This window comes from Hordeum vulgare, chromosome 7H (genome assembly GCF_904849725.1).
Source record: "Hordeum vulgare subsp. vulgare chromosome 7H, MorexV3_pseudomolecules_assembly, whole genome shotgun sequence".
NCBI lineage: Eukaryota > Viridiplantae > Streptophyta > Magnoliopsida > Poales > Poaceae > Hordeum > Hordeum vulgare.
In genome coordinates, this window is record NC_058524.1 from 418,464,938 (window position 1) to 418,475,854 (window position 10,917).

The following is a 10,917-nucleotide window of genomic DNA, read 5'->3' on the forward strand; positions in this document are numbered from 1 at the left end:
TTCGTATGCTCAAATAATCACTCTCCGCAAAATTTTAGATTTATCTAGTAATCCATGTGAGCTCATCATCCAAACTTTTATTCTGGTCATATTTTCAGTTTGTGAAGCAACTATATTTTATGTTGCTTAATTATTTATGAAACTTTACCATAGAATGTTGATAACTGTATAACTTATCTCCACCTAATTTTAGCTCATTTCATTTAGCCAATTTCTCTAAATAATTTTCCCAAGTTTTTGTCTAGAGAAGAACATTGTGAAGGAAGTACCACTTTGGCACGTCCAAATGGTATCAAATTTGTATATTACTTACATACGCCCAAATTACCATCCTCCGCCAAATTTCAGCTCAATCCATTCATTCATTTAAGCCCAGCTTCAACATTCATATTTTTGTCCAGTGTGATACTTTGCAAAGCAAGTGCCACCTAGGCTCCTCTATTTGAGTTGAAAATTTGCCAAGACAGTCTCATTAGTTGATGATCATCCTCAGCCAAAACTGAGGCCCATTGGCCATGTTCATTTCCCCCACCGCTAATCAAACACTTGGCTGCTCATTCATGTTTGAGCTTAGTTTCGTCTCCTTGTAAGATTGTTTTGATGTATTCTTCTTCCTAATACCTACCCGGGGAGTGTATGACACATCATACATGCCTAGGCCGCTGAGAACACGTGGCAACACCAAGGTCACGCGGTGAACACGCAGTTGGCATGCCAGTTCCTGTGCTCTGGAGTTGGGGCCCTCGGACACCATCCAAACCTCGACGTCTTGCCACCACACCATGTATCTATGATTAAATGGATACTTAAGTACCCATAAATGTTTTTTTGGAAAAATAAAGAGCAAACTATAATGCAGCTGCAGTTCAAATTTGACCCGCCTCTAGCTGAATCGGCAGAAATTTGTCTTTTCCACGAGAGGTGGATAAGAGCTTTTGAGACCCAACCATTTGGTCAATTGTACATTAAATATGGCCTAGTATTTTAGAAAAATGATTTGGTCTGATTCTGCAACAAATATATGGTAGGTCCTTCACAAAAGTACTCATTTTGGGCACTCGAAAAATGGAAAATGAATTTTTCATCCAAAGAAAATAAAAATTTCCTTAGGAAACATTGTTTGCCATTCTAATATGCATCCTTGAGCACAATATTAGATCATTTGAACAAACTATGCCATGAATGTGGCCATAAGATTTTTCATTAGACAATTTTTTAAAATAATTATCGTATTACCAGTTTATTAATTTGTATCATAACTTGGTCACATATAATGACACAATGCGAAGGTTTTCCAATTTTTTTTTCATTCCCATTTCAAAACGCAGTCAAAACAACAGGAATGACCGTTCCTAGCTAGTGGCTAAATCTTGGATTTTTTATCTAATTAAATAGATACTTATGTACCTAGAAATGATTTTTTGGAAAAATAAAGAGCAAACTATAATACACCTGTAGTCCAAATTTGACCCGCTTCCAGCTGAATCGGCAGAAATTTGTCTTTCTCACGAGAGGTGGGTAAAAGCCTTTGACACCCAACCTTTTGGTCAATTGTACATTAAAGAGAAATGGTTTAAATATCATCCACCTATTAAAGGAAAAGTTGAAGAACCAATTAAGGTTGAGGTTGAAACTATCCTTTACAATGTTGACCAATTTGTGCCTACTACTTATATTGAGAAACCACCTTTCCCTGTTAGGATAAAGGAAGATGCTAAAGCTTCAACCGTGGTTAACAAAAGTTATGTTAGAACAACCAAACCCTCTAAGCAAATCAAGGTAGAACCTAGTAATGCTATGGTTAAGGATCTCTTGGTAGACAACATTGATGGGCATGTTATTTATTTCTGTAATGAAGCTGCTAGAATTGTTGATACTAAAGATAAGAATAGATTTGTTGTTGGCATGCTTGTCATCTCAGTCAAAATAGGAGATCATTGCTATCATGGTTTATGTGATATGGGTGCTAGTGTTAGTGCTATCCCTTTCACCTTATATCAAGAAATTATGCATGAGATAGCACCCGCCGAAATAGAAGTCATAGATGTTACTATTAAACTTGCTAATAGAGACACCATCACACCACTTGGGATTATTAGAGATGTTGAAGTCTTGTGTGGAAAAGTAAAATACCCTACTGATTTTCTAGTACTTGGCTCACACAAGATAAATTTTTTCCCATAATATTTGGTAGACCCTTCTTAAACACTGTCGATGCTCAAATAAATTGCAAAAAGGAAAACGCCAGTGTTAATTTTGGTGGTATGTCTCATGAGTTTCGTTTCTTCAAGTTTAGTAAGAAACCACATGATAAAGAATTGCTTAGTAAAGATGAAGTAATTGGTCTTGCTTCTCTTGCCATTCCTCCTACAAATCCATTATAACAATATCTGATAGACCATGTAAAGTATATGCATATGCGTGAAAGAAATGAACTAGATAATATGTTCTTTGAGCAATAACCTATCCTTAAACACAACTTGTGTGTTGAAACTCTAGGAGGTCCTCCTCCACCCAAGGGTAATCCTTTGTTTGAACTAAAGTAATTACCTGACACTTTGAAATATTCTTATCTTGACTAAAATAAGATACATCTTTTTATTATCAGTGCTAACCTTACACAGCATTAAGAAGAAAGATTGTTAAAAACATGAAGGAAGCACCGAGCTTCCATTAGGTATACTCTTGATGATCTTAAGGGCATTAGTCCCACTCTCTGTGAGCACAAGATTAATATGGAACCTCATGCTAAACTCGTTGTTGATCACTAATGAGACTTGATCCCAAAATGAAAGAAGTGGTAAGAAATGAAATAGTAAAGCTTCTCGATGCACGTATAATTTATCACATAGCTAATAGTAGATGGGTAAGTCCCGTTCATTGTGTTCCTAAGAAAGGAGGTATTACTGTTGTTTCTAATGATAAAAATGAACTCATTCCACACAGAATTGTGACTAGTTATAGAATGGTAATTGATTTTAGAAAATTAAACAAAGCTACTAGGAAAGATCATTATCCTTTACCTTTGATAGACCAAATGCTAGAAAGATTATCGAACCACACACATTTTTTCTTTCGAGATGGTTATTCCGATTTCTCTCAAATACCCGTGTCACAACCTGATCAAGAGAAAACCACCTTTACTTATCCTTTTGGAACCTATGCTTATAGACGTATGCCTTTTGTATTACGCAATGAACCTACTACCTTTCAAAGATGTATGACTGCTATATTCCCTGATTTTTGTGAAAAGATTGTTGAAGTTTCCATGGATGATTTTTTTTGTTTACGGAACTTCTTTTGATGATAGCTTAAGCAACCTTGATAGAGTTCTGTAGAGATGTGAGCAAACTAACCTTGTCTTGAATTGGCAGAAGTGCAACTTTATGGTAAACGAAGGTATTGTCTTGGGCCATAAAATTTCCGAACGAGGTATTGAGGTGGATAAGGCTAAAGTTGATGCAATTGAGAATATGCCATGTCCTAAAGATATTAAAGCTATCCGTAGTTTTCTTGGTTTCTATAGGAGGTTTATTAAAGACTTCTCTAAAATTTCTAGGCCTCTTACTAAGTTATTACAAAAGGATGTTCCTTTCATTTTTAGATGATGATTGTGCAGAAGCCTTTGAAACACTTAAGAAATCCTTAACTTATGCACCTATTGTTCAACCACCATATTGGAACTTGCCTTTTGAAATTATGTGTGTTGCTAGTGACTATATTGTTTGTGCTATTCTAGGACAAAGAGTTGCTAAGAAATTAAATGTTATTTATTATGCTAGTAAAACTCTAGATAACGCCTAGAAAATTATGCTACCACTGAAAAAGAATTCTTAGTATATGTATTTACTTGTGATAAATTCAGATCTTACATTGTTGATTCTAAAGTAATTGTTCACACTCATCATGCTGCTATTAAATATCTTACGGAAAAGAAAGATGCTAAACCTAAACTTATTAGGTGGGTTCTTTTGCTACAAGAATTTGTTTTGCATATTATTGATAGGAAAGAAGCTCGGAACCCCGTAGCTGATAACTTATCTAGGTTAGAAAATATTCTTGATGACCCACTACCTATTGATGATAGCTTTCCTGATGAACAATTAGTTGTGGTCAATGTCTCTCATAACGCACCGTGGATTGCTGATTATGTTAATTACATTTTTGCTAAATACATACCACCTAGTTTCACCTATCAACAAAACAAAAAAATTCTTCTGTTATTTCAGACATTACTTTTGGGATGGCCCACATCTTTATAAAGAGGGGGTGGATGGTATTATTAGACGTCGTATGCCTGAGCATGAACAGGAACAAATCCTTTGGAAGCGTCATTTTGAGGCTTATAGGGGCACCATGCGGGAGATAGAATTGCACATAAGGTATTAAATTCTGGATTTTATTGGCCTACTGTTTTCAAAGATTCTCGTAAGTTTGTCCTCTCTTGTGATGAATGTCAAAGAATTGGTAATATAAGTAGATGTCAGGAAATACCTACGAATTCTTCACTTGTTATTGAACCATTTGATGTTTGGGGATTTGATTATATGGGACCTTTTACTTCCTCTAATGGGTATACACATATTTTGGTTCCTGTTGATTATGTCACTAAATGGGTAGAATATATTCCAACCAATAGTGTTGATCATAAGATCTCTGATAAAATGCTTAAGGAAGTTATTTTTCCATTTTTTGGAGTCCTTGGATACTTAATGACTAATCATGGTTCACACTTTATTCATGGTGCTTTTCGTAAGTTGCTTGCTAGATATGATGTTAAAAATAGAATCACATGTCCCTATCATCCTTAGTCTAGTGGTCAAGTAGAATTAACCAATAAGGAAATAAAATTAATATTGCAAGACTGTCAATAGATTTCGAAAGAATTGGTCTAAGCAATTAGATGATGCATTGTGGGCCTACAGAGCAGCTTATAAAAATCCTATGGGTATGTCTCCTTAGAAATTGGTTTATGGGAAAGCATGTAATTTACCTCTTGAGTTAGAACATAAAGCTTATTGGGCAATTAAAAAACTTAACTATGATTTCAAACTTGTTAGTGAAAAGAGGTTATTTGATATTAGCTCATTAGATGAATGGAGAACCCAAGCTTATGAAAATGCCAAACTATTCAAAAAAAATTAAAAGATGGCATGATAAAAGAATCCAAAAGCAAGAATTCGAAGTTGGTGAATATGTTCTATTGTACAATGCTCGTCTTAGATTTTTTGCAGGAAAACTTCTCTCCAAATGGGAAGGACCATATATCATCGAAGAAGTTTATCGGTCTGGAGGTATTAAGATCAATAACCCCAAACGCACTAATTCAAAGGTGGTCAATGGAAAGAATAAAACACTATATTTCAGGTACACCAATTAATGTTGAAACAAATATTATCTAAACCATGACACTGGAGGAGCACATTAGGGATTAAAAGGAAGAGGTATGTGATATGATAAGTAAACGGACTTAGAAAAATCCGCAAAAATATATTATGTCACTTTTGTAATATTCAAGAATTTGGGAAACTAAGAAACACACGGGAAGGCAACCCATGTGTCCACTAGACACCAAGGCGTACCAGGCCCCCCTAGTGTGTCCTGATGTCTGGTGGGCCCCTCGGGCACCTTCCTAGCTTTGTTTTCTTCTAGAACACATATTTCCTTGTATAGAAATTCTCTCTATATATCTCCTGATGATTTGACCCCAGCACAACGGAGAAACGCTCTATTCTTGTTTCGTGTTATTTTTCTGACAGATCTAGATAGACATTGTAGCGACCAGTTTTTCAGAATAAAATTTCCAGAAAGCAGGCCCTTGTGTTCATCAGCCCTAGGATTAATGGTAGTTGGTGAACACTCACTTGATACAGAATTTCCAAGCAAATACAAAATTTGGGTACAAGACCATGAAGGTCCATGGGATTGGACAAAAATGTCTAAAAGCTGACGACGGAAGCGACTCGAGAAATCTCCAGTTCCGAACAATATCGAACATGATACATATTTACTCTGAAAAATATCGTTCACCATACAATAAGTTCCAAACATGATACATATTTATTTCGTTCAAGTCACCAACATAGAGTATTATGCTTCCTTAAGTCAATATCGTGTTCGCTATAGACCGTAGACATGCCTCCCTTTGCTTGCGGCCATCCTCGTTGTAGGGTAGATGCAAGGCACCACACTTCTTAGTGATACATCAGTCGCCTCCATATATCTCTGGTTATGCCCATCGGCATAGAAGCCAGTACGCAACTCCTTAAAAATATGCATCCATTAGACATTGTGCATAAGTATAGATGGCAAGGAAAGAGGTTGACGACTTACTCCATCACACCCTACCTATGGTAGGAACAAGTGGTAGCACAAATCAAGTATGGAGGTTACTCGCACAAGACTCGATATACGATCGACATAGGAGGTTTAAGTTTTCCTGCAAGCGTTAGCACCACAAAATCTCTTAATAATATTCATTAGGGATACCACCATCACACATCAATATGCCCTCACTCATCAGCCTCGTCGAAACGAGATGTTAGTTCATTGTCACATGTCTGCCATGACAATACTTCCCCTAGGTTGTCCAGACCCACATGGCGTACGGGGCATGAGACAGTACCCACTCATCATCGGTATTACTTGCTCAAAAACAAGTAAAAACATATCACATGCATTCCTGTAAAGTATGCTACTGTGGGGAGTTTTATTTAAGTGGCATTACCATGCATACGATCATTGCAACAATCAGTCACGCGCTCAAGACAAATCGGGGTTCAAGATGCTTGCCTTGAGTATGCACGAAGGTTGAGCTCACTCTGAAACCTTGAAAGCTTTAACCTTCCCTCCAAATTCTTATTTTCGAAAGTATTCAATTTAACACACGATTCTAAAACAACATATAAAGGTTGTTTCATTTTTTTGAAATAAATATGAAAATAAACTAGGTGAAATTTGAAAGACAACACAAAAATAATCAACTCATTTGAAGTTGCATTTTAAAAGTTATAGCTAGCCGAAGCTCTGGCCGAAATATGGTTTTAAAGAAAATACAGAAATAAAACGCTTCGGGAACTAATACGTTTTCGAAAAGGGAAAACGCACTGGAGGGTATACGCTTCTCCAAAGCAAAAACACACCAGGGGCTTCTACGCCAGCGGGGCTGAGGCTGACTGATCGACGCGTGGAGCCCGCCTGTCGGGTTCGTCTCCCTCCTCTCGCATGCAGGGTAGGGTCGACGCTGACGGTGATTTCCATTTCCAGGGGGCTTCATTCCCGGAGCTAGGCACACCGGCGTGCTTAGGGGGGAGGGCCTCGTCTTCAGGAGGGCAAAGGGGTCACCGGAGAGCTCAAGCACGAGCATACCCCCGACCACGATGGACGGAGAGCTCCGACGAACAAGGCTTGGAATATGATTAGCCTCCGATGAAAATGGGCATGGGGATGGGTTCTAGTGCCGTGGGTAAAGCTACCGGGGCTAAGGTGGATCTGTTGAGCCTTGGGTTCACCGGAATTCAACCGGACGTTGGCGACGGTGATGCTATCGGAGGCGAGCACGCGGAGCGGCTCCGACCTGTAAGTGCATCTAGTTCCCCTTAGTGATTTTGGTGGTTTGAAGACTTATAGGTTAAGTATCTAATGTGTTCATGAGTGTACACATGATCTATAAGTCGCTGAGGAGTTCGAAATATTCGATGAATATCGACCCCTAAAAATGTATATCTTCGGCTGAAGAAATTGGTCTGAAGCTGAAGAATTGAATCGCGAAGAAATTGCGATGAAATTGATATTCCTCATGAAGATATTGAAGATGAGGAATTCGGTGTGTCCTGAAGAAAATCAGTCTGAAGACTTTGAAGCATGAAGATTTATTATTTCTGTTTTATTTTCTTCACTCTTGAGTCATAGGAACATCGTGCTGTTAAAGGGGGTCGAGATAACACTTTGGAATGAATTTCCTCATGATGCTCAACCCAAGCCAAATACTACTAAAAGCCTCAAGTGAGGAATATGAGAGACATGAGGACTCTCACAGTTGAGGGCCCCGGCCATTACCGCAATTCGTGCCACATCACTGATCTTATCCACACCAACGGTCATATTATTTAAGGGCATTAATGTCAAATCATGCCGGGATGCTCCCAGGCTATAAATAGCCGCCCCACACAACCATTTGTTGGTTGGCTGCTCCGTTAGAAACTGACACTTGTCATAAGAGCAACCCGAATTCCTCAGAGTCTTCGAGAGTAATTCATCAGTGAGAAAATACCCAAAACACCAAACCATAAACCAAAAACCAAGTGATTGAGCATCACTGAAGAAGTTGTTCCTGTGTGGGACTGAAGCCTTTTACCTTTGAGGACTGTGCATCCTCCAGACGGTTAGGCGTCATGGTCTAGAGCAATCCTGCAGTCAATTGTGGATCCCCAGGTGACCAAGTTTGTGAGGGTTTGGAAGTCTACCCTGAAGACTTACCACGAATGTTGGGCGAGGACTGTGTGTTCTTAGCCCAAGGAGAATACGGTAGGGGTTGTGCGTCTCGGAACTGTGTGTGTTTTTGGTTTCAATACCAAGCCGCTCCAAACCAGATGTACAATTGTCACAGCAGTTGGAACTGGGTCATCAACCACTGTCTTCACTATGAAACGGGTTCTATTTCTTCAACTCTTTCAATTCCTCATATTGTATGTTTAAGATTTTCATTGTCACTGTTTGAAGAATTTGCTGAAGACTTTCTCTGAAATTCCTCAACCCCAAATTCTTCACGCGAGTTATTCTTCACTTGTTTTCTCTGTGCCTGCATACTGTGCAAACTGGTTTTCATATTCTTCACCTTGAAAACTGTTGTAGTGATACTTTGCACTCCTGATCCTTTACTGTTTTCACTGCAAGTTAGTCATCAGTGAGGAATTTCCTCAAAATGAATTTCCTCAGTGATGAAATTATAATAATCTCCTATTCACCCCCCCCCCCTCTAGTCGATATAACTCACTTTCACGACCGAATTGAAGCGAGGGGGAGATGGCTACGGGTCTAGGGAGGGCGCTAGTTTGATCGGCGTGCTCGGGGACCTCCTTTTATAGGCGCTCCACGCCGGTCCCGAAGCGGTTGTGGATAGGATTGGCGGCGACCACTTCTGACAGCGGACAGGGGCCGCAGGAGCAGGGTGCTGAGGCTGGGAGCTTGAGGAGGAGATGGGACTGCTCCACGGGGGCTAGCTGGTGCCCGGGGTGGCTCGGGCGGTGTTGTCCACTGCAGCGGCAGAAACGGATGCCGGCTAGCCACCAGGGTCGTCGTGCTGCTGCTTTGAGCGACGCAGGGCAGCGGCGACTAAGGGTCGGCTTGGCGTGCAAAACATGCGCTCTATGGGCGAGCACATGGACAGGGTCGTGGGGCTATGGCTTACGCGCCGGCACGGGCGCGAGCACATGCAAAACGTGCGCTCTACTCGTGCTCCGGGCATGCACGACACCTTCTCGACAGAATGCCAGAGTGGTCTAGATAGCTTAGATGCAACTGAAAATTAACAGAACTAGGTTAGAGGGTAAGGGAGGGCTGCTAGACATGTTGGTTTGTCTAGGCAAGCAAGTTCCCAATGTGATATTAGAACCATGCCAAATCTAGCCATGCAGTACACGTGCTCGACAAAATGCCATATCCAACTATGGGGGGTTTCGAAAAATTAAAATTGGGAGGCTAGGGCCTCTTTAGATTCTAAAGAGAGTGGTGAGGTTAGTTTGGCAAAAACAAAAACTTGCTAATGCATTTTTTGGAGAAAAGCAGTTCTCATCAGAAATTGCAGGCTGTTATTTTATGTAATTAAAATAATCCAATGGGGCTGAACTCCTGGACTTAAGGGTTTGGTAGGATGGGCTTCAAGCAGCAAAAAATTTTATGGCCGTCTGAGCAAGAAAAAATAGGTCTGCAATTCAATTTGTGAATCTGGTCCAGAATGGAAATGAGGTTGTGCTGCTCAAATTTTTCAAAGGAAAGTCGTGGATTTTTGCATAAAATTGAATCACATCCATCCCTTGATACCTCCAAAATTTTGTGGAATTTTTAAATGAATTTATGAAATGGTTGTGGCGCAAAAGGGGCTCTTAAAATACTAAAAATGCCTTTAAAGGAAATTAATCTTGGCAATTTTTATTATAAAAATATATCATTAAATGAATCAAATGAAATAGTCTAAAACAATTACTGAGGCACACAATGATCTTCAAAAGTGCTACTTGAGAGAAAAGTTTTTGTGAAGAGGCTTGAAATGAGCAATGAGAAAAATTACTTTTCAAAAAAATTATTCCAAGCAATATTTTAGTTAATAAAATTGTGGTTAAATTTTTGGGCTGTGACAACCATGGCGTCATCAAACCCCTCCAAGGACAAGTTCTTCGAGAAGGTTATCAATCCTTACCTGCCTGAGGTGATGAAGCACCCTCAAACCATTGAGATGCGTGATGGGGTGCTTCACATCTAGGATGTTCAAGAGCACAAGAAGATGGGGAACCTCGAGGCTAGGTTTTAGGCGGTGGAGCAGGAGATTTTCAGGTGCCAAGGCATGGTGGAGCATGGACTCACTGCCAACCACTCCATGATCACGGAATTCAGCTGTGATTTAAAGGTGGATGGCAGGCCCTTGGAGGATATCGGCTTCACCCTCAACGAGCAAATCAATTTTTTGTAAGGTCAAATCTTCGATCTTCAAAACCAAATCTTTGAGTATGAAGCAAGGTTTAAAGGTATGAGTTTAGTTGCCAGTTGCAGGACTCTAGAGACTTGTGCCTCTTCTTATAATGGTGAGCCACTGCCATGGAAGCTGGAGGACATGTTTGACGCTACCTCATCATGTACACCACCACCTCCATCTTCACCACCGAACAAGGAGAATTGAGTACATGGGTATGGGCACTCCCC

The 10,917-nt window shown here is 39.8% G+C and overlaps 1 long non-coding RNA gene across 1 annotated transcript; it reads right to left on the reverse strand.

Annotated features, from left to right (window-relative positions):
• Positions 1-5,849: 5,849 nt before the first annotated feature.
• Positions 5,850-6,429, reverse strand: LOC123406961. Its single transcript, XR_006612503.1, has 2 exons — positions 6,334-6,429; positions 5,850-6,264 (listed from the first exon to the last, which is right to left on the reverse strand). It is a non-coding gene; the product is annotated as an uncharacterized LOC123406961 (long non-coding RNA).
• Positions 6,430-10,917: the final 4,488 nt, after the last annotated feature.